The sequence below is a fragment of the Choloepus didactylus genome, chromosome Y (assembly GCF_015220235.1).
Source record: "Choloepus didactylus isolate mChoDid1 chromosome Y, mChoDid1.pri, whole genome shotgun sequence".
Lineage (NCBI taxonomy): Eukaryota > Metazoa > Chordata > Mammalia > Pilosa > Megalonychidae > Choloepus > Choloepus didactylus.
Genome location: NC_051335.1, coordinates 14,958,552 through 14,981,001, shown reverse-complemented (window position 1 = coordinate 14,981,001; position 22,450 = coordinate 14,958,552). Strand labels below are relative to the sequence as shown.

General features: G+C 37.8%; 1 pseudogene; it reads left to right on the top strand.

Moving 5' to 3' along the window:
* The first annotated feature begins 2,157 nt into the window (after positions 1-2,157).
* Positions 2,158-2,508, top strand: LOC119524048 (annotated as a pseudogene).
* Positions 2,509-22,450: the final 19,942 nt, after the last annotated feature.

The following is a 22,450-nucleotide window of genomic DNA, read 5'->3' as shown; positions in this document are numbered from 1 at the left end:
GCAGCTCTTCCCCAAAGAGTTGGGTTTGGCCAGGTGCTTTACTCTGGACAGTAAAATGAGGTGGAAGTGATGGTGTACCAGTTCCAAACCTAGTAGGCCTTTTAAGAGGCCTTTTGTGTCTCTGCCATTGCCATAAAGAGATCATACCTTGGCTAGTTCACTGGTCCATAGGAGAAGCATGAGACACATTAGGAGCCGGCTCAGAGACCTACAGTGGGAAGCAGAGTTGCCCCAGACAGCAGTCACATCCTTGATCAAACTCCAGCTGACCTGTTGACCTTCAGACACACGAGAGAGCCTAGCTGAGTTCAGCAAAGCCATGCTAGCCCAGCCCCAGATGTGCAATTTGTGAGTGAGCCCAGCTGGGATCAGCAGAGCTACAGATGTGTAATCTAATCAGATGCTTAATGTGTATACCTCTGAGATTTTGTGATTGTTTGTTCTGCCCAATAGCTAACATTACAGGGTAAGAGAGAGCCTATAATACCACTTTACTCTTGCATGTATGGGCATATAAAGTACACAAAGGGTGGTTTACTTGTGCTGAAGGCTAATGCCTGCACAACATGACTTCTGGGAGGGGAAAAAATAACCTGTTACCTGTTTCTTCCAGTTACACAAGTCCAGGTAGCATTCAGCCAGAGGGATATTTCTTTCATCCATGATGAATGATCCATAGTTCAGTACCTGTTAGAAAGGACACTGACTCAGAAGGAGAAGCCAATGTTATAGTCATAAGGTTGATCTGTGGCTCCAGATATGTTATTCTGAAATGTCCCATGGCCTGAAGGTGCAGAAATGGTCAATGGGCTGTCTTTTCTTTATAAAGATATCACATATTTCTGAGTCTTTGTTTCCAGTGAACACCATTCTTTTAACAGCCATTCAAAACCTTTAGGGACTAGAGACCTAGAACAGTGGTGATTCTAAAGGTCGGGAGTTGAGAAAGAAAAGTGAGGTAGGAAAGGGCAACAAAGGGAGGAAGATTTAATAATACGCATATCCCTATCCTATAAGAATTTCTGGTGGAGAAGTGATGTGCATATTTTGTAAAATAAAATCAACCAAGATGGTCTGGCATTTCTAATATGAGTTTCCAGTTGAGAAAGACTTCACTAAGAGCAGTCCTTGAGAGTTCCATCATAATCAAGAATTGTAGAGAAACAAAATAAACAACGTACAGTGAAATTATTGTTGGTAACATATGAGTCACTTATTAACTTTTCAAAAAATGTAAGTTTTTAAACATGGCTTTTATGTTAAAAACCAATAAGGATCATCAATAAAGAGTCCCTGCATATTTTTGAATTTTAGGAATCCAGCTGCTCAAGAAATGAGGGAATAGTTAATTTATATTTGTACTTCAGTGCATGCGTATCTTAATCTTAGTTATTGGAAAATTACATATAGGAAAAACTGCTGATTCAAATATATAGCTCTACTCATTGTAAGGTAAACAAACAACCATTCCCAAACTAAGTTAATAGTGATGAAGCTAAATTAACAGTATTTATAAATGTAATACAAGGATTAGAGCAGTTGAAAACCACAATCAAATGAAGACAACATTAATGACAAACATACTGAATAGAAACTGCACTTTCTGGATTTGCTCATATTCCAACTACATATATAGTTAGCATCATGTGTGGCAGTCATATTTCTTAGTAGAATAAGAATGATTTAGTAGACTCTAGTAATGTACTAGAAAAAATAGAGCCAGGATTATTTTGTTGTATGAAAGTAAGGGTCCTTTCAAAAGTTCTGGGGTAGTGGTAAAGGGAGCAATCTTAAAGGGGCTCCCAGTTGTCAAACTGTGGCACTGAAGCATGAGCAGCAACTAATAATTACAGTTGGTAGTGCTTCTGAGCATGAGATCTATAATCAACAGAGAAATGAATGTTAAAAGGTATGATCATAGATTTTCCACTGCCTTGCAGTGGCCATCTAAAACATATTCATACATTAGATGATGTTTTGTACACTATTACAAATATTAGTGGCTCTTAACAAGACATGCAATTCATGGCCACAAGAATAGATGCTAAGGGCTACAGCCTGGAGACAGGGTACACTTCAAGATTCAGCAGAGCATCTCCAGGAGAGATGTGTGATCACCTGTAGTGCCTGAGGCCAGGTTCAGACCAAGCTGTCCAGATGTCAGTGGCCTTTATACTGGACTGGCTGTGGGGCAAAGTGGAAGTCAATCAAGAGACTATCCAGTGGCTCCTGGAGAAGAATGACTTGCTGATTCACTGTTACCATGGAGTATCAGAACAAGGACCGGCTGAATGAATGCATCCAGTACTAGCATGCATTACACAGAAATCTCATTTATTTCGCTACCATTGCAGATGCCAGCCCAACAAGCATGTCAGAAACAGTGGATTAATCTTCTAGTTGGCTGTTTTGAGGTGTGATTGAATATAATCTATCTCTATGAAATGGAGACAGGATCTTTACCAACTCAACTGCTTAAAACATGAATGAAACCTCTGTGATTCTTATAAAATGTGCAAATGTGAAGAAAGCTACTAAATTAACTTCATTCTCAATGCAAATATTTATTTTAATAATTTAGGGGTGACTTCATCAACATGGCAACATAAATAGCTACTGAAAATCCTCTCCAGAGATACAACAACAAAAAAGGACAATTCTGAATTGTTTGAAAGTCTGGTGAAGGATATAGACTGCAGAAGGACCCTGCAGATGCCAAATTGAAGAAAGAGAAGAAATATTAGGTAGGAATCTTCTGTCCCAGAGCAGTTGGTCCTCTCCTCTCTGCCTCACTTGGACTCTGTGTGGGAAAGACACAGAAACAGCAGACGGGACCCCTCCCACCAGGGACACAGATTTTAAAATCTGTCATAGCAATGAGACACACCCCCACTGTTTGAAGACCTAGGGGACAGGGGAGGACAATTCAAAGCCCAGGTCAGTGAAGGATAAAGAGACTGAGAAAACATAGACAGAGACCATATTCACAGCCCTGGGTCTGAAAACCCTTTTCCCAGCCTTGAGGGAAGCAGCAGCTGGCAGCTGTTTCCTTGCCCTGGGGATGGCTGGAGTACTGGGTCAGCTGAGGGAGTCCTCTGCCACAGGTGTAGCCCCACATCAAGCCAGATTTTGGCTGGTGAAGTGAAGGCATAGGAATCCCACAGTTCAAGCCTTGCAGGGTCATACAAAGCCTGGGCTCAGAGGCAAAGCAGCCTCTGAGGACAATTAAGTTACTGAAAGCACCATCTGCTGGACAGTCTGGAAAGTGCAAGGAACCCAGACCCTTTACTAGGAACATGGGAGCTGGTCTACATGCCCTGCACAGAAACCCAGCCCAGTGTTGACTGAGAAATACTGTCAATTGAACTGTCAAAGTGGGGCTCTGAAACAAACCCAGGTCTTGCTGACCAGCAGAAAACAGAACACCACTGGAGGCCAGCAAATCTATATTACCACACACAGTGAACTTACTGGGGTGCCCAGTACCTACGTCCTATCTCTGTGGCAAGCCACAGTGGGTGCCTGATCTTGGGAGAAGACAGGGGTGGAGAGCAGAGCCAATCTGACAATTGGCCAGCAAGAGAAACAAAGAAATAGAGATCAAAGAAAATTAACAAGAAAACCCAAGGCAAAAGAGAGAAAACAACCTCCAGAATAAACTGATCAAGAAAATCAGATGCCTAGACAGCAAAAAATCACAAACCATACCAGGAAACATGGAGACATGGCCCAGTCAAAGGAAAAATGTAACACCTCAACTGAGATTCAAGAGATGAAACAACTAGTTAAAGATGTTCAAACAAATCTTCTAAATCAAATCAACGAGTTAAAAGAAAATGTGACAAAAGAGATGAAGGATATAAAGAAGACACTGGGTGACCATAAGGAAGGTTTTGTAAGCTTGATAAAAACAAATGGCAGACTTATGGGAATGAAAGGCACAATAGAAGAGATGAAAAACACAGTGGAGACATACAACAGCAGACTTGGAGAGGCAGAAGAAAGGATTACTGAACTAGAGGACTAAAATGCTACACACAGAAGAACAGATAGGAAAAGGAATGGAAAAATATGATCAGGGTCTCAGGGAACTGAAGGACATCATGAAGTACATGAATATATGTGTTATAGGTGTCCCAGAAGGAGAAGAGAAGGGAAAGGGGGTAGAAAGAATAATAGAGGAAATAATCAATGAAAGTTTCCCAACTCTTACGAAAGACATAAAATTGCAGGTCCAAGAAGTGCAGCATACCCCAAACAGAATTGATCCAAATAGACCTACTTCAAGACACTTATTAATCAGATTGTCAAATGTGAAACACAAAGAGAATTCTGAAAGCAGCAAGAGAAATAAATCCATCACATACAAGGGAAGCTCAGTAAGACTAAGTGCAGATTTCTCAGTAGAAACCATGGAGGTGAGAAGGCAGTGTGGTATGATATATTCAAGATTCTGAAAGAGAAAAATGCCAACCAAGAATCCTATATCCAGCAAGACTGTCCTTCAAATATGAGGGAGAGTTTAAAATATTTACAGATAATCAGACACTGAGAGAGTTTGTGAACAGGAGACCTCCTCTACAAGAAGTACTAAAGGGAGTGCTGCAGACAGATAGGAAAAGACCGGAGAGAGAGGTTTGGAGAAGCATGTAGAAATGAAGATACCAGGAGATAGAAAGAGGGTAAAGATCAGTCATTTGATGCTGAAGGAGTACAGAATGTTCAACAAGATTGATTGTGTAGATCTAGAAATGGATAGCACAATAGTGGGTGATGGTAGCACAATATTGTAAGTACACTGAACAAAGATGACTGTGAGTAAGGTTGAAAGAGGAAGGTTGGGGCATGCAGGGCATCAGAAGGAAAACTACAAGATAAATACTGGGACATCATAACTTAGTGAAACCTAGAGTGGTCAGTGATTGTGATTAAATGTACAAATATAAGAACGTTTTTACATGAGGGAGAACAAATAAATGTCAACTTTGCAAGGTACTGAAAATGGGATGATGTTGGGTAAAAATACAATCAATGCAAACTAGAGTCTATAGTTAACAGTAGCACTGTAACATGCTTCCATTAATTGTAACAAAGGCAATATACCAAAGCTAACTGTTTGTCTTTAAGAGGGGAATACAAGGGAGGGGGATGGGATTCTTGGCATTGGTGTAGTTGTCTGACCTTTTCATTGTATTTTATTTTCATTTAATTTTTTCTTTTGTTACTTTTTAGTTATCATTTTTTCTTCCTCTTCCTTTTTCTTTGTGGAAGAAATGGAAATGTCCTCATATAGATGTTGTGAATGCATAACTATGTGATTATACAGGGAACCATTGATTGTTTACTTAGGAGGGAATATATGGTGTGTGAATAAAAGCATCTAAAAAATAAACAGAGGAATACAAGTGCTGGAGAAAATGTGGAGAAAGGAATGTACCTAATCACTGTTGATGGGGAAGTAGAATGGTGCAGCCCATCTGGAGGGCAGTGTGGTGGTTCCATAAGAAGCTAAGCATGGGGTTGCCATATTGTCCTACCACCCTGTTATTGGGTATATACTTGGAAGAACTGAAAAGAGGGATACAAATGGACATTTGCACCATGGGGTTTATGGCGGCAGTATTCACGATTTGCAGTGGATGGAGGTGGCCTAAGGGTACATCAACTGACGAACAGAATGATGAACTGCGGTATATACATATGTTCGGGTTTGCTAATGCTGTCGTTATGCAAAATAAAGGGGGTTTATTTGGTTACAAAGTTACAGTTCTAAGGCCATAAAAATGTCCAAACTAAGGCATCAATAATAGGATACCTTTACTGAAGAACAGCTGATGGCGCTGGAAAACCTCCGTAGCTGGGAAGGCACGTGGCTGGCATCTACTGATTCTTTGCTCTGGGGTTCTGGTTTCCAAAATGGCTTTCTCCAAAATGTCTCTGGACTTGTCTCTCTTAGCTTCTTCAGCTCCTTTGCATCTGAGCATCTGGGGTCCTGTCTTAGTTCTCCGGAGCAAACTCTAGGCTAGCATCTCCAAATGTCTCCAAGCATCTCCAAGTGTGAGCTCTTAGCTTTTCTCCAAAATGCCCCTCTCAGCTGTTCTGAGCTCCTTCTATTTGTGAGCTCTTTTATAGGACTCCAGTAAACTAATTAAGACCTACCCTGAATGGGCTGGGACGAATCTCCATGGAAATATTCAATCAAGAGGTCACACCCTAATAAAAAAGATTAATCAGTCTGCCTGCACAAGATTGCATTAAAGAATATGGCTTTGGGGGACATAATATATCCAAACCAGCACAACATACAAGGGATTATTGAGCTGCTACAAGAAGGAATGAAGTTGTGAGTTATGCAACTAGGTGAGTGGACACTGAGGACAGTATATTGAGTGAAATAAACCAGATATGAAAAGACAAGCATTATCATGCCTGACAAATATGGACTATCATGTGCTAACTCTGAAAACTGAGTCTGAGAGCATAGGTTATCAGAGGAAGGCTTATTGTAAATGTTCCTAGATTGTAAACTCCTACAGCAGTTACATCTGTTTCTGAGTTGTAATGGTTATCTCGAAATTCTGAGATGCTGAGCTCTTTGTGTATAACCTGGTCAGTCTCTGGAACTTTTGGTATCTGTGTGATACCTGAGACACAGAGCCAGAGTCCAGTAGCTATGAATGTCAGCATTACCCCATACAGCAAATGTTAAAGAGTCTGAAAAAGAGTTCAGAGTTCAATTAGAGATGTGAACAAAGTGGACGTGGTTAGGACTAAAGTAAATCAGACTAGGGTAAAGAATAATAGTGACGGAGTTTTAAAACTTCAACTTCTGTGTGAGACCAAAGGAAGAGATGTTTATTAGGTGCACAATCTAACACTATATAATTCAGCTTGTATAGTCAGTTTATTTGAACACCATAATTACATGCAACCTTGAATAGGGAGTGAAATCTGATGGTTTGTACAGGTTAGTGTGAAGCCCTGATACATCCCAGAGTAATTTAGGCAGAGAATAAAACTGTATTTGCATAGCCCCCTTGAGGGGCTGGGGGAAAATGTAGAAATATTAAACTTCCCCACCTGGGGAATTAATGATATTCTTACAAGCACTGGGGACTGCCAATTTAGAAGGCTGAGCCCTCGATCTTGGGGCATGCCCTTATGAAGTTTGTTACTGCAAAGTAGAGGCTAAGCCTACTTAAAATTGTGCCTAAGAGTCACCCCCAGAGAACCTCTTTTGCTCAGATGTGGCCTCTGTCTCTAAGACAACTCAGCAGGTAGATTCACTGCCCTTCCCCCTCGTGGAACATGACTCCCAGGGGTGTACATTTCCCTGGCAATGTGGGACATGACTCCTGGGGACCTGGCATCATGGGATTGAGAAAATCTTGACCAAAAGGGGGAAGTGAAATGATGCAAAATAAATTTTCAGTGTCTGGGAGATTTCAAATGGAGTCGAGAGATCACTCTGGAAGGCATTCTTATACACTATACAAGATATCCCTTTTTAGTTTTTAGTGTATTGGAATAGCTAGAAGGAAATACCTGAAACTGTTGAACTACAACCCAGTGGCCTTGATTCTTGATGATGATTTCGTAACTATATTGTTTACAAGGGGTGACAGTGTAATTGTGAAAAGCTGTGGCTCCCACTCCGTTTATCCAGTGTATGGACAGATGAGTAGAAAAATGAAGACAAAATGTAAATGAATAATAGGGGGCTCAGGATGTTTTGGGTGTTTTTTTAACTTTAATTTTTATTCTTATTTTTTTGTGGAAATGAAAATGTTCAAAAATTGATGGTGGTGATGAGTGCACAACTATATAATGGTACTGTGAACAGTTGTACACTGTGGATGATTATATGGTTTGTGAATATATCTCAATAAAACTGAATTTAAAAATTTAGCAGATCTGTCAATAGTGTCCTCTGTCCTGAAATTGGAACATGTTTAAGAAACAAAGACACTGAAGGTAGCTTCAAGCCTACCTTTTTAGTTTTCACTTGAAATGGAAACTGAGTAAGTGTTGGATAATCAGTTCCTATTGATTGGTGTGATTTTCAACTGAGGTCTTGACAATTAGACATGAAACTGTGCTCCCTTCTACCAGTTTGTAGTTGTGGTCCCTCTAAGTGCTCTTTTCAGGTTGCTTTGAAATAAAGCTTGCCTTTCCATGAAAGATTGATGTGGAGGTATAGAACTTTCCGTGCAATAAGTGTTCCATTTGCTTTTCCAGAAAAACTGCAAAGACTTAGAATACATATAACAAAAATGCCATGATCATACTCAAGAAAATTAATTCTTATTTGTTATCTAATATCATTTTTATACTAAGAGATGATGTTCAGTTTTCAAAAAAAAAAAAAAAGATTCAGCAGAAAGGATATGACTTCAAACTCACTGGATGGGTCCATTCCAGGTCCTTCCAACACTGATCCAATAATAGGTTCCCATGCTCTCCAGTGCTAAATCATTGTTCGTTCCCTCCACTCCCCTTGACATGCCTGCCACACTCACCAAGAGTTCCTTGCATCTGTTTCATGTATCATGTTCCAGCGATAAAAATTAAATTTGTATGTATCCTCTACCAGCCCAAAGCCTGTCCTTTAGAATCCCTACTTTGTAGATAAAAATTAAGATACCCAATCATAGATTTTTCCTTTCCTTCTGAGGGTAGCCAATCTAGAGAAAAATATGCTTCCTTCAACCTACCCCCAAATCACCCAACACAGGCCCACATCCTGTAACAAGTCCCTTCTGATATGCTCTCACTGAGATGTCTCATGGTTTCCAGTGTTGCACTGTCTTCCTCATTACAGTGAGCCAGCAAACACAGCTTTGTTCAACTATAGGTATGTTCCTGGTGGTCGCTGACACCACAAATAATATTTGACCTGGACCACTTCGAGAACAAAATCAAGGCATACAGCTATAAAGCACAGACTGCTCTTTTGTTGTCAGAGATAGACAGACATATGAAAATAATAACCACTAAAAATTTAAATCTAAAAATATCACCCTGATAGTTACAAGCTACTATATTGATCTTCCTGGATTTGCTAATATAATTACTATATTTCATTTCTAAGCTAAAAAGATTTTACCATTCCAGGTTGGAGGTAAATGTCAAAGAAAGGTTAACCAACATCAAAATGATATACCTCTTTCTACTTACTATTCATTATCAAAATGACTAAATATTGGTCGTGTGCCCTTAATAATCTATTAGGGCTCTAAAAAAGAAAGTGCTTTAATTGAAAAAAAAATGTTATGCATACATTGTAAATAGTTCAGAAGATATTTGTGGTTTGACATCTGCAGAGTCACTGCAGAGTCAAATTTAAAGGAAGATGGTATTTAAAAGCAACAAGGGGCAGGGGGGCAGATGCATGTGGAAATGCTCTTTTTAAGAAAAGAAAAATATGAAACTGGAAAGGAGTCTCTCTTTAATAAGGGAATCAGCTTTTATTAGGGAAAAATATAAAGCTAATCACTTTGATTAAAATACTTAAAATACAGAAGTGTTATTATTCAGTTCAGATGGGATCTGTAAATACTTCAGACTGTGATCTTAAAGGTGAATTTATAACCTGGTGAACCAAGAAATAGCTTTGGATAGGTAAACTAATCGGAATGAAGCAAATGTCCCAAGTAAAGATTAAATTGGACTGGACTCTGCTGTCTCTCTTAATTGACAGACTTCTCTGTTGTGCCTTCCTTTTGTTTGTAAAGAGATAAGAACTCTCTTGCTGTTAAATTATTTTACGATAAGAGTCTATCCTACGGACGTGACCTTCAGGCAGCATTGTGTGAACATCACAATTGGGGAAAAGGGTTTTAAATAATTGAGGAATGTCATAAAATATGGCCAAAGTAGGGAATAGTGATAGCTAATAAATTGTTAATTACTTAATATTAATAGCTTCAGTTGTAACACAACATAAAATAAATTGTTTATATTTTAGATCTTTTTCTGCCTTAATCTGAATTCTTTGTTTCAGTAACTCCAAAAAGGTCATTGTGGCTTCCTTTGCTTGAAACAGCTCATATATCTAGATTTTCCCCACTATAGTGACTTCACAAAATGAAAAAGTGGGTTAATAACTGTTCCAGAATCTACTTTGCCTATTCTACATTCCTTCACAAACAAGTCAAGGGGAGCTTGATGTGTGTTATATATGCTTAAAAGACAGTGCAAACAGAAGGGAAATCAGCCATCCTGCCACACCCCAAATTCAGCATCTGGATTTTGGAAATTTTCTCCTGGAGGGATTAGACAGTCTTGAAGATCTGCAAAGGACTAAAATATGTATGCTTGTGCAACATAAACTTAAAAATTTGGCCTTCTGAGACTGTTACACTGGTGAACCTCATTAGCCCTATGTAGCAAGTTTCTTTATAGGGAGTTTGGGTGTGTGAATGTGGGGGGGGGGATTCTGCTTATTTTATGTATTCATTTTTCTGACAAACAAGGATTAATGAGTCTTTTGTGCAGATTTCAATTATTTTTCTAAAACAATGTATGACTGAGTAATGTAGCAATAAAGGAGAAATATATTTGCTCCAGGCTTCCTAAGTAGGGAAGAGATTATTGATTCTTAATCTTAAATTTTGACATGTATACTTGACTTGAAAATGCTAACGTTAATCAATATTTCTCCGTAACTCCTGAACAAAACACAAGGACCTTAGAATGCTTTAGCTCTGACCCTTCCCTGTTATTATTGCCCATTATTTTCATTCCAGTAACAGGTTTTGAACTATAGTATAGATAAAAAATAGCCAAGTGTAGAGCTCAGTGAATTTTCACAAAGTCAGCCCACATGTGTAACCACCCAGATCAAAAAGTGAACACAGACATTATTCCCACAAGGACCCTCTTGCTCCCTTCTAGTCACTCACCTTGCCTCCACAAAGGTAAGAACTCTCCCAATTACTAACACCATAATTAATTTGCTTTTCTTGGACTTCACGTGAATGGAATCATATAGAATGTACTCATTTGGGTCTGGCTACTTTTTTCTCAACATTAAGTAGTTTGTGAAATTCATATCAAACATGTAATTTGGGGTAGTCATAGTTCCTTAATTTTCATTCCTTTGAATTGATTTAACATTCTAGTACTGATTGATTTCTGTATTGTTCTCAGGTTTTGTTTTGTCTTTTTATTATTATGAACATTCTTGTATATGTCTGTGGGGCACACATATATGCATTTTTGTTGGACACATGGTTAAGAATAGAATTGATGGGTCAGGGTATGCAGATGTTCAGCTTTGGTAGATACTGCCAAACAGTTTTCGAAAGTATTTGTATCAATTTACACCCTATCAGCAGTGGATGAGTTGTCCAGTTGCTCCACATACTCACCAACACTTGGTATTATCAGTTGTTTTAATTTTAACCATTCCAGTATGTAGTCTTAACTCACTGTGGTGTTAATTTGCAATTCCTTGATGACTAATGATATTGAGCATTTTTCATACTCTAACTGGATATTGGGGTGTCCCTGTTAGTTTAGTACCTGTTTGACTTTTGCTCTTTTTCTCTACTGGGTTTTCTGCCTTCTTCTTACTGATTTTGTAGGAGTTCTTCATAGATTTCAGATACAAGCCCTTTGATCTTATATGTATTTCAAATATCTTCTACCAATCTTTGGCTTGACATTTTACTCTCTTCTTGTTTCTGGTGATGAAATTACTGTTTTGTTTCTTTTTCATGTTGCCTAATTCATCAACCTTTTCTTGTTTAAGAAATTGCTGTCTATCACAAGGTCATGTAGATATCCTCCAACTTTTTTTATCTGGACATTTTATTATTTTGCCTCTTGATTCTTTTTAAACTGATATTGGTGTGTGGTGTGAGGTAATTCAGTAATAAATTTTTCCCATTTATTATAAAGGCCACAATTTTTGCACAATGTTGCAATGCCGACTTTATCATAAGTCAAGTAACAATATATTTCTGAGTCAATTTCTAGACTCTCTGTTATTTTCTATTGGCTATTTATCTATTCTTGCAGTGATACCATACTATCAATGTAGTTTTATAATAAGCATGATACTTATGAGTGACCTTCTAACTTTGTTTTTCTTATGCAGGATTGCCTTGGCTTGTTTTGGGTCTTGGGATTTCTCCATTATAAATTTTAGAATTATCTTGCCAATTTACACACACACACCCATTCCTGGAATTTCAATTGGGATTGCAGATTGATACATCAGTTAGGGGACAAAAGTATCTACATCACCCATGAGGGTGGCATGGTATACTTTTTTTATTTATTTAGGTCTTCTTCAGTTTCAGTAATATTTTATAGCTTAGTGTGTAGAGTTCTTTCATACTTTTCCTTACATTTGTTCCTAGGTTTTCTTTTAATTCAATTTTATTGAGATATATTCACATACCATACAATCATCTATGGTGTAAAATCAGCTGTTCACAGTACCATCATATAGCTGTGCACTTCACCCCAATCTATTTTTGAACATTTTCCTTACACCAGAAAGAATCAGAATCAGAATAAAAAATAAAAATAAGAAAAGAACATCCAAATCACCTCCCCATCCCACCCTATTTTTCATTTGGGTTTTGTCCCCATTTTTCCACTCATCCATCCATACACTGGACAAAGGGAGTGTTATCCACAAGGTTTACACAATCACACTGTCACCCCTTGTAATCTACATTGTTACAGAATCGTCTGCAAGAGTCAAGGCTACTGGGTTGGAGTTTGATAGTTTCAGGTGTTCCTAGGTTTTTGTTGTTTTATGATGCTATTGTAAAGTCTCTAATTTTAAAATTTCGTTTTCTAATTGATTGTTGCTGGCATAGAAATACAATTGATTTTTTAATGCAGTCACTATTCTAAATTCTTGTATTAATTCTAGTAGTGCATCTGTTATTGTTTGGTATTTTCCACTTACACAATCATGCCAATCTATAAATAATAACATCTTGTATTTTTCCTTCCAGTCCTTATTTAACTTAATTTTTTGCCTTATTGCACTTGAGCAATATGTTAAATACAAGAAGTGTATTTAACTAGCAAAATGTTAAATACAAGAAGTGATAGCAGGCTTGCTTGTCTCTTTCCTAATCTCAAGAGAAAATTTTCATTAATTTGTCATTAAGTATTATATTTGTGTAGTCTTCTTATAGACACCCTTTATCAGATTAAGGAAAGTCTGTTTTATTCCTAGCGGTCCAATGATTTTTAAAATCATGAGTAACATCTTTAGTATTCTTTTGAAATTGACAAATGTTTTTCCTGTGTCTATTATGATAGTCCTTTATTCTGTGAAATGAGTGAATTAAATTGATTGATTTCTCTAATGTTAATCCTTTGTTCACTGAAGAAACCCACTTGGTTATGCTGTATTATTCATTTTATATATTATTCATTTTACATTTTACAGAATTTGATATGCCGGTGTCTTACATAGGATTTTTGTATCTATATTCATGTGAAGAGATTGGTGTGAAATTGTCAGGGTTTGGTATCATTGAAATGTTGACCGCATTGTTGGAGAATTCTTTTTTTGTCCCTACACTCAGGAAGAATTTGTGAAAGGCATATATTGTTTCTTCCTTAAATCTTTGAACAAAATTCCTGAGCCTGGAATTTTATTTGTGGGAAGTCTGTTAATTTAATTAGTGATTAATTTTAAACACATATTCATGTTTTTACATATTCTATTTATTAACATAAAGTTGTTCATAATATCTCTCATCTGAAATTTCTGTAGCCATGTCCTCTTGAATATTGTTTATAATTTGAGGTTTTCCACTTTTTCTTGATTCATTTTGCCAGAGGTTTATTTATGTTGTTTGTCTTTTCAAAGGCTACTTTTGACTTAGTTCCTCTTTATTGAACAGTTGTTTTCTATTTCAATACTTCTGCTGTTTATTACCTCCTTTTTTCTACTTTCTTGGGATTTAATTTGTTAGTTTTTTTCCCTTAATTTTTAGAGGTGAATCCTTAGATCATTGATCAACAGCATTGCTTCTTTTCATACATATGACTTCACGGGTAGCATTTTACTCTAACAATGGCTTTAGCTGCATCCCCCAAGTTTTATATGTAGTATTTTCATTATCATTCAGTTTAAAATATTTTCTAGTATCCTTTGTAATTCCTTCTAGGACCCATGGGTTATTTAGAATTGTATTGCTTAATTTCCAAACATATGAGATATTTTTTTGGCTATACTTGTTGTTATTGATACCTAGCTTAATTCTTTTTGGTCCAGAGGATATATCCTATGACATTTCAATCCTGTGAAATTTGTTGAGATTTACTTTAGCCCCAGTATATGGTCAGTGTTGCACTTCAAAAGCATGTGCATTCTGCAGTTGTTGGGTGATGAAGTCTGCATATGTCCATTAAGTCCAGTTGTGAATCATGATGTTCCAATTTTTCCAGGTTCTCAGTTTTCTTATTGTTCCTCTCTCTGGTTGATATATCTATAGGAGGGAGTGGTGTATTTAAGTATCCCATAATTATTGTGGAAAAATCTTTTGCTTCCTTCATTTTCACCAATGTTTGTTCATGTACTTTGGAGCACCTTGATTGGGAGTATAAGCATTTATGATTGTTATTCATTCTTGGTGAGTTGTCCCTTTTATTAGTATATAGTGTCCTTCTTTGTCTCTTAAGACATCCTTGAATTTAAAGTATTTTATCTGAAATTAGTATGCTACCCTGCTTTCTTTTGTCTGTAGCTTGCATGGAATATTTTTTTCCATCCTTTCACTTTCAATCTCTTTGTGTCACTAGGTCTAAGATGAGTCTCTTGTAAATAGCACATTAGTGGTTCATATTTTTCAATCCATTCTGCCAATCTGTATCTTTTAATTGGGGAGTTTAATCCATTCACATTCAGTATTATTACTGTGACGGCAGTTCTTGAGTCAGCCATCTTATCCTTTGGTTTTTATTTGTCAGATCTATTTTTCCCTCTCTTTGTCTTTATTTCCTTTAAGTTACCCTTACTAAAAGTCTTCAGTTCTTTGCCCTTCTCCAGGGCTTGCTCTCCTGTCTTTTTTTTTCTCAGTTGGTTGTGCTCCCTTTAGTATTTCTTGCAGGGCAGGTCTCTTGTTAACAGATTCTCTCAGTATTTGTTTTTCCATGAAAATATTCAGCTCTCACTCAGTTTTGAGGGAGAGCTTTGCTGGCTAAAGAAATTTTGGCTAGCAATTTTCCTCTTTCAACAATTTTAAATATGTCATACCACTGTCTTCTCCTCTCCATGGTGCCCGCTGAGTAGTCATTTCTTAGTCTTAGGTTGTTACCTTTGTATGTGGTGAATCGCTTCTCTGTTGCAGCTTTCAGAACTTTCTCCTCTTCGGCATTTGAAAATCTGATCAGAATATTTCTCAGAGCGTGTTTATTTGGATTTATTCTATTTGGAGTTCATTGGGCATTTTTAATTTGCATAGAAGGGTTGGGAAGTTTTCCCCAACATTGTCATTGAATACTCTTCCTAGCCCCTTTCTCTTCCCCTTGTGGAACACCAGTGAATCTTATATTTGTGTGCTTCATGCTGTCCATCATTTCGCTGAGATCCATTTAACATTTTTCAATTTTTTGTGCTTTCACATTCCAACAGCCTGTCCTTAAGTTTGCTAATTGGTTCCTCTGCGTCTTCAAATCTGCTGTTATGTGTCTCAAGAATATTTTTATTTTGATCAACAGTATCTTTTATTTCCAGAAGATTTGCTATTTTTTTATTTACTCTTGCAAATTCTTCTTTATGCTCTTCTAGGGTCTTCTTTATGTTTTTTATATCCTGAGCCATAATATTGATGTTTGTGAGTACTTCTTTGATTAATTGCTCCAAGTTCTGTGTCTTCTCTGGCTTTTTATTTTGGACATTTGGGTTATCCATATCTTCTGGTTTCTTCATATGCCTTAAAATTTTCTGTTGTTTTGGTATCTTGGCATTTGCTAATCTTGATAGGGTTCTTTTAGGGTATGCAGGATTATTTGAACATTTATCTGCAATTTGGCAGAGCTACAGCTTGGTGGAGTGTACTTTCCCTGACCTACCAGCATATGGCACTCCTGAGCCACTCTTACCCTCAAGCCAGTTCTCCCCACCTTCATCTATGCACTGAGTGAGGGTACAAACCATGTGGAAGTCCAATCAGTGCAACAATTTTCCGTGTGTCCTGTGGGTGTGGGGCATGCCCTGTGCAGTTTGTCAGGGAGTTCGCTCCAGGACACAGTGGTCCTGGTCATTCCCTGGGCTGTGGGTGGAGTTATCTGGGGCTGCAGAGCTGTGTGGCTCACTTTCCATCTCAAATGCCCCACAGTCTCTGTGAGCCATGCACCCATGAGTTCCTGGGATTTGGGGAGGGCTGCCGGCACTTTCATGTAATGATGTTGGCTCTAGGCAATGGACACCATGGGCTTCCATGGACTATGAATGGACACTGTCACAAACCTGCCAAATCCCAAATTCCCTCAAGGAAGTTCTCGGCCACAGGGCTGTGAAGGGTTATCTCCCAGCCAACTGCAAAGATGGCTGCACAGGGCATGGAAACCTGCCTCCTTCTGCACTAGTCTGCCTGCTCAAACTGGCAGTCCCTGGCACAGGGGCTGCTGGCCGCAGGTCTGCAAAGGTTTAATCACCCAAGACAAGTGCTGAGGAGGGTGCCTGGGGATGTGGAAGACTGCTCTCCTCAGTGGTCGTCAGCTGGCTCCAATTGCCCGTTCCCCAGCAGCATTCTGGGCTGAATACTCACTGGTGTTACATGCAGTCTCGCTCTTTCTCCAAGTACACACTCACTATGGGTGTAGAAGTCCCTGTCCAGCCGGTGGAACCCTGAAACTACTGTTTTGGAGCACTTTCTGCCCTTTATCTAGTGTTTTTCACAGAGGAGAATTTTGCTCTGTCTCTCCTAATCTGCCATCTTCCTTGAAGCCTCCTTGGAACTTTATCAGTGTGAATTCTTTGGAGTGGAATTGAAGTCGACGTTTTCTAAAGTGGAGTATATATATGTAAGATATATACATAGAGGTAGAATTCCTAAGATACACAGTTGAAATTCACTAGATAATGCCATATTAGTCTCCAAAGTGGTTGCACCAATTTAAAATTTCCTCAGAAGTGTATGAGAGAGGATATTTTCTAGATCTTCTGATAGGTTTGGTATTATTTGGTCATTCTTTTTAAATACCCATCTGATAGTCAAGTATTTAAAAAGAAAAGATTTTCTGGACAATATTTCTTTGTTGGCTGTACATACTGCAGACATCATCTCCATGTCCAGGGCTTGTCTTTTCACATTGTTTATGGTTTCTTTTGGCATTTAAAACTGAAAATTTTTAACATAGTAAAGTTTATTTTTTCTTCATAGGATATGGTACTTTGCATCTTGATTAGTATTTCTTCCTTACCATAAAGACAGAAATTATTTTCTCTTAGTTTCTTCTAAAAATTGTATTGATTTGCGCTTCTCGTTCAGGACTTCAATCCATCTGGAAAACTTCTTTTGTAACTGGAGTAATAATGACTGGATTTTATTTTTCATACAGATATGAAAGCATCTTCTACAATAAGCAAGTATTTTCCCACTAACTTGAATGTCATTTTTATGAAACATCAATTTTTCATCCATCTGTATATCTGTATCTATTTATGTCTTTATCATCTTTCTAGGCTTTCTATTGTATTCCATTAACCTTTTGTCTACCTCTTTCTCATTACCCCAGGGTTTTGATTAACATATGTTTAAATAATAATTCTTGCTATTTGGTAGGAAAAGAACCAGTTTTTACACTTATCCTTTTATTTTTTTAAATTGTCTTTGGGTCATTTCCTCTTCCATATAAGTTTCAGCTAATGCCAAATTCTGCATGTCAGGATATTTATTGTAACTGCATTGAATTTATAAATTAATCAGAAGCAAACAGACATCTTTTGCTATTGTGTTTACCACCACAAGATAGTGTGGCTCTACATTCAATCATATCATCTTTTTGTCTTTCAACTGCATACTTAAATATCTCGAAAATGTTGTACAATAGGGATGTTTCTTGGTACTTGAAAAATTTAGTTATCCTAGATGAAATATTTATTCTTTTTTATTCTCTAATTTTCCATTTAGTTATTGTTGAATTATGGGAACGTCATTTTTTTATGGTTTACCTTATATACAGAAATTTTGCTGTTGGTCTTAAGAGTTTGTAGCTGCCTTGAATTTTCTGCATGGACAGTCATGTTTTCTGTGAGAAACAACACTTTTTTCTTTTTATTTCCAGTGTTTATACCTCTTACTTGTGGAGCAACTGCAGTGGCTAGGATCTTCATTAAAATGTTGTGTAGTAAGAGTAATAGTAAAAAAATAGATGTCGGAAGGCCTCTAAAGTTTTACTGTGAAATATGATATTTGATATAGGAATTAGTAGATAAACTAATCATAAATGAGTTTTTAATTTCATTGAATGCTTTTTTCCCTACTTTTGTTGGTTTTACCATTTTAATCTCTTATTACGGCAGGTTTCATAATATTGAAGATATATACCATTGAACCATCCCTGAATTTTCAGAATACACTTTTATTTATTTGTTAATTATGAGTTTTTAATACATAGCTGAATTGTATTTTGTAATAAATCATTTAGATTTTTGCATCTATCACCGTAAGTTAGATTTGCTTATAATTTCCATCAAGTGTGCTGAAATTTTCTGTTTTGGTATCATATTTTTATTAGTTTCTTAGGAATAATGGAATCTATTTCTTTTTCTATTTTTGCCCATGTTTGTATAAGATGGATATTATCTTTTCCTGTAAACTGCAACTGATATTGTGGGTTTAGTGAGGAGGAAGTTTTATTTCTTATTTAATTTCATTTCAAAATAATTGTTGGTTTAATTAGGTTTTCTATGTCATGAACCAATCTGGGAATGTGCTTTTCCAGAAAATTATATTGTTCTAAGTTTAAAACTGTATTGGCATAAAATTATTTACACCATTCTCTTATATTTTAAATCTCCATTCTACCTCTAGTTGCATTCCCCTTTTCTTTCTTCATTTTGTTTATGTGAATATTTCTACTTTTTCCCTTGATCAGCTTGCAATGGGTTTGTCAATTTTGTTTAGCTTTTGAAAGTACCGGTTTGTGTTATTTTTTCTATTTTGCTATTTTTTGCTCTTTATTATTTCCTTCCAACCTCTTCCCTTAAGCATGCTCTATACTTATTTTTTTTTAATTTGAACCCTTAACTTATTTTTGAAAACTATTTAAAAATAAGCACATAAAAAAACTGTAAAGTTACTTTTAAGCATTGTTTACTCACCTTTCGCAAGTGTCACTGTTGAGGGGTTTCATTGTCATTTTGTAATATATATATATACACATTGTTTTCATTCTGACTTTCTCTTTAATTCACGTGTGACTTGAGTAAGTATTTTAGTTTCCATATATGAGGAGTCTTTTATTTGACTGACTACTCTTTTATTGTTAAATTCAAGAGCCTTATGTAGAGAATTTTGTTTGTGTAGGACATAATTGTGAATATGGAATTTCTTAAGACTTCTTTTGTCTCCAAATGGTAAATGGGTTTTAGCAAATAATTTAATACCTTTATTTGTTGGGTGCAGGGTACTAAATTTTAGGTCAAGTTGTAAAATTTCATTCAAATATTCTATATGCTTATTCATTTTGTTGTCTCCTTCATCTATCAGTTAGTGTCTGATAGTTATGTTAAATATTCCAGTAATGTCATTGTAGATAAATCTCTATCATATTCTGTTCAAAATTTCTCTATATTTTTAGTTGGGAGATATATTAGCTCAATGCTAATATATGAATCTGAACTAGATCATTTATTCTTTCAGAAGATACACAAATTAGAACCTTATCATTACCATAGAAGCCAAGAACTCAATTAGGTAAAAAGAGAGACAGTAGCATTTTATTCTAGACCTTAACTTTTAAGTTGGAAAGGATCTTATAAGATCATCAGATTTCTGGTTACATTCTAATTGCTTTGTGTTGAAGTATTGCTCCCCTAAAGTGAACAATCAATTCAAACCTTGGCAGTTTGACTTCTTTTTAATGTGGATATTGAGACAGAGATATTTTATTTAGGAACTACAAAATTACTGTTGATATTCGTTTTAAACGAGCATTAATGGAGGGTGGGGCAAGATGGCACAGTGGTGAGGTGTGGAATTTAGTTACTCCTCTAGGACTGCTGGTAAATATCCTGGAACTATATGGAACAACTGTTTCAGGGACTTCTGTGATTGGTCATGCATTGTATACCAGTGTGGAATGGGTGGAATGGCTGAGATTGCAGCAAAGACCTGTAAGTTTCACTGGCCAGGGGTCTGGCATCCCTCCCCTCCAGGAACAGCAGATGGATTTGGAGCTGGTTCCTTGATAGAAAAAGAAACAATCTGTGCTGGGTGCAAGGAGGGGGGGCTCAGTATGTCCCCAATTGCAAAATTAATTACAAATTCGAGCTGCTGAATAAAAGCTCCAAGCACAGATAAACCAAGAGCAGGCACAAAAGGAACCAGGAGGAATCAGCCCAGCAGAGAGGAGGTGGGGCTAACAACAACGGCACAAAACAAGAGACTTTTGCACTTGGAGGTGTTCAAAATATTGGAAAAGGGCTGGGCTCTAAGAACAAGGGGCACATAGAAATGGGTACCAACTTGGGCTCTTGTTTGCAAACCCAGGGAGCTGGGGTCCAGCTCTGAAAAGGGTTGTGTGTCAGTTTGAATGTATTATGTCCCCCCAAATGCCATTATCTTTGATGCAATCTTGTGTGGGCAGACATACTAGTGTTGATTAGGTTGTAATTCTTTGAGTGTTTCCATGGAGATGTGACCTGTGCTGGTTTGAAAGTATTATGTCCCCCAGAAAAAGCCATATTGTTTGATGCAATCTTGTGGGGCAGGCATTTTAGTGCTGATTAGATTGGAATTCTTTGATTGTTTCCATGGAGATGTGCCCCACCCAACTGTGGGTGATGACTCTGATTGGATAATTTCCAGGGAGGCGTTGGCCCGCCCATTCAGGGTGGGTCTGAATTAAATTACTGGAGCACTATATAAGATCAGACAGAAGGAGCAAGTTGCTACAGCCAGGAGGGACACTTGGAAGAATGCACAGGAGCTACAGATGAGAGGCAGTTGAAGACAGCTGTTGAAAGCAGACTTTTGCTCCAGAGAAGCTAAAAGAGGAAAATCACCAAAAGAGCAACTAAGAGTGACATTTTTGAGGAACTGCAGCCTAGAAAGGAATGTCCTAGGAGAAAGCCATTTTGAAACCAGAACTTTGGAGCAGACACCAGCCACGTGCCTTACCAGCTAACAGAGGTTTTCCAGACGCCGTTGGCCATCCTCCAGTGAAGGTACCTGATTTTTGATGCACTACCTTGGACACTTTATGGCCTTGAGACTGTAACTGTGTAACCAAATAAACCCCCTTTATAAAAGCCGATCCATTTCTGGTGTTTTGCATACCAGCAGCATTAGCAAACTAGAACACGACCCACCCAACTGTGGGTGATAACTCTGACTGGATAATTTCCATGGAGGTGGGGCCCTGCCCATTCAGTGTGGGCCTTCATTAGTTTACTAGAGCACTATATAAGCTCAGACAGAAGGAGCGAGCTTGCTACAGCCAAGAAGGACATTTTGAAGAATGCACAGGAGTTGAGAGAGGAGCTGCAATTTACAGAGACATTTTGGAGACAGCCTTTGAAAGCAGATTTTTGCTCCGGAGAAGCTAAGAGAGGATAAATGCCCCAAGAGCAACTAGGAGTGACATTTTTGAGGATCTGCAGCCTAAAGAGGAATGTCCTGGGAGAAAGCCAATTTGAAACTAGAACTCTGGAGCAGATGCCAGCCATGTGCCTTCCCAGCTAAGACAGGTTTTCCGGATGCCATTAGCCATCCTTCAGTGAAGGTACCCCCTTACCTTGGACACTTTATGGACTTAAGACTCTAATTTTTAACCAAATAAACCGCCTTTTATAAAAGCCAATCCATTTCTGGTGTTTTGCATTCTGGCAGCATTAGCAAACCAGAACAGATTGTTTTCTTCTTTTTCTTCTCTTTTCTTGCTCTCCAACTCTGTATCTTTTTACTTTTCAGTAGCCCATCAGAGCTCCTGCTTTAGCACTGCCCTAGGCAAGGGAGGAATTAAAGTTATCTCAGAGTAACTATTCAGGTGAAGAGCTAACAGCCTAAGGGGAGTATCATTAAATGGTCTATACTGGGACTGACAGAACTTGGAGGCTGGGGAAAGGCCTTGAAAAAGTTTCGTCTCTCTCTCTCTCTCTCTCTCTCTCCCTCTCTCTCTCTCTCCCTCTCTCTCTCTCCCTCCCTCCATCTCCCCCTCTCTCTCCCCCGCCTCCCTTCCTCACCTTTCCTTCCTCACCTTCCCTTCCCTTTCTTTCTCCCTCCCTCCCTCCCTTCCTTCC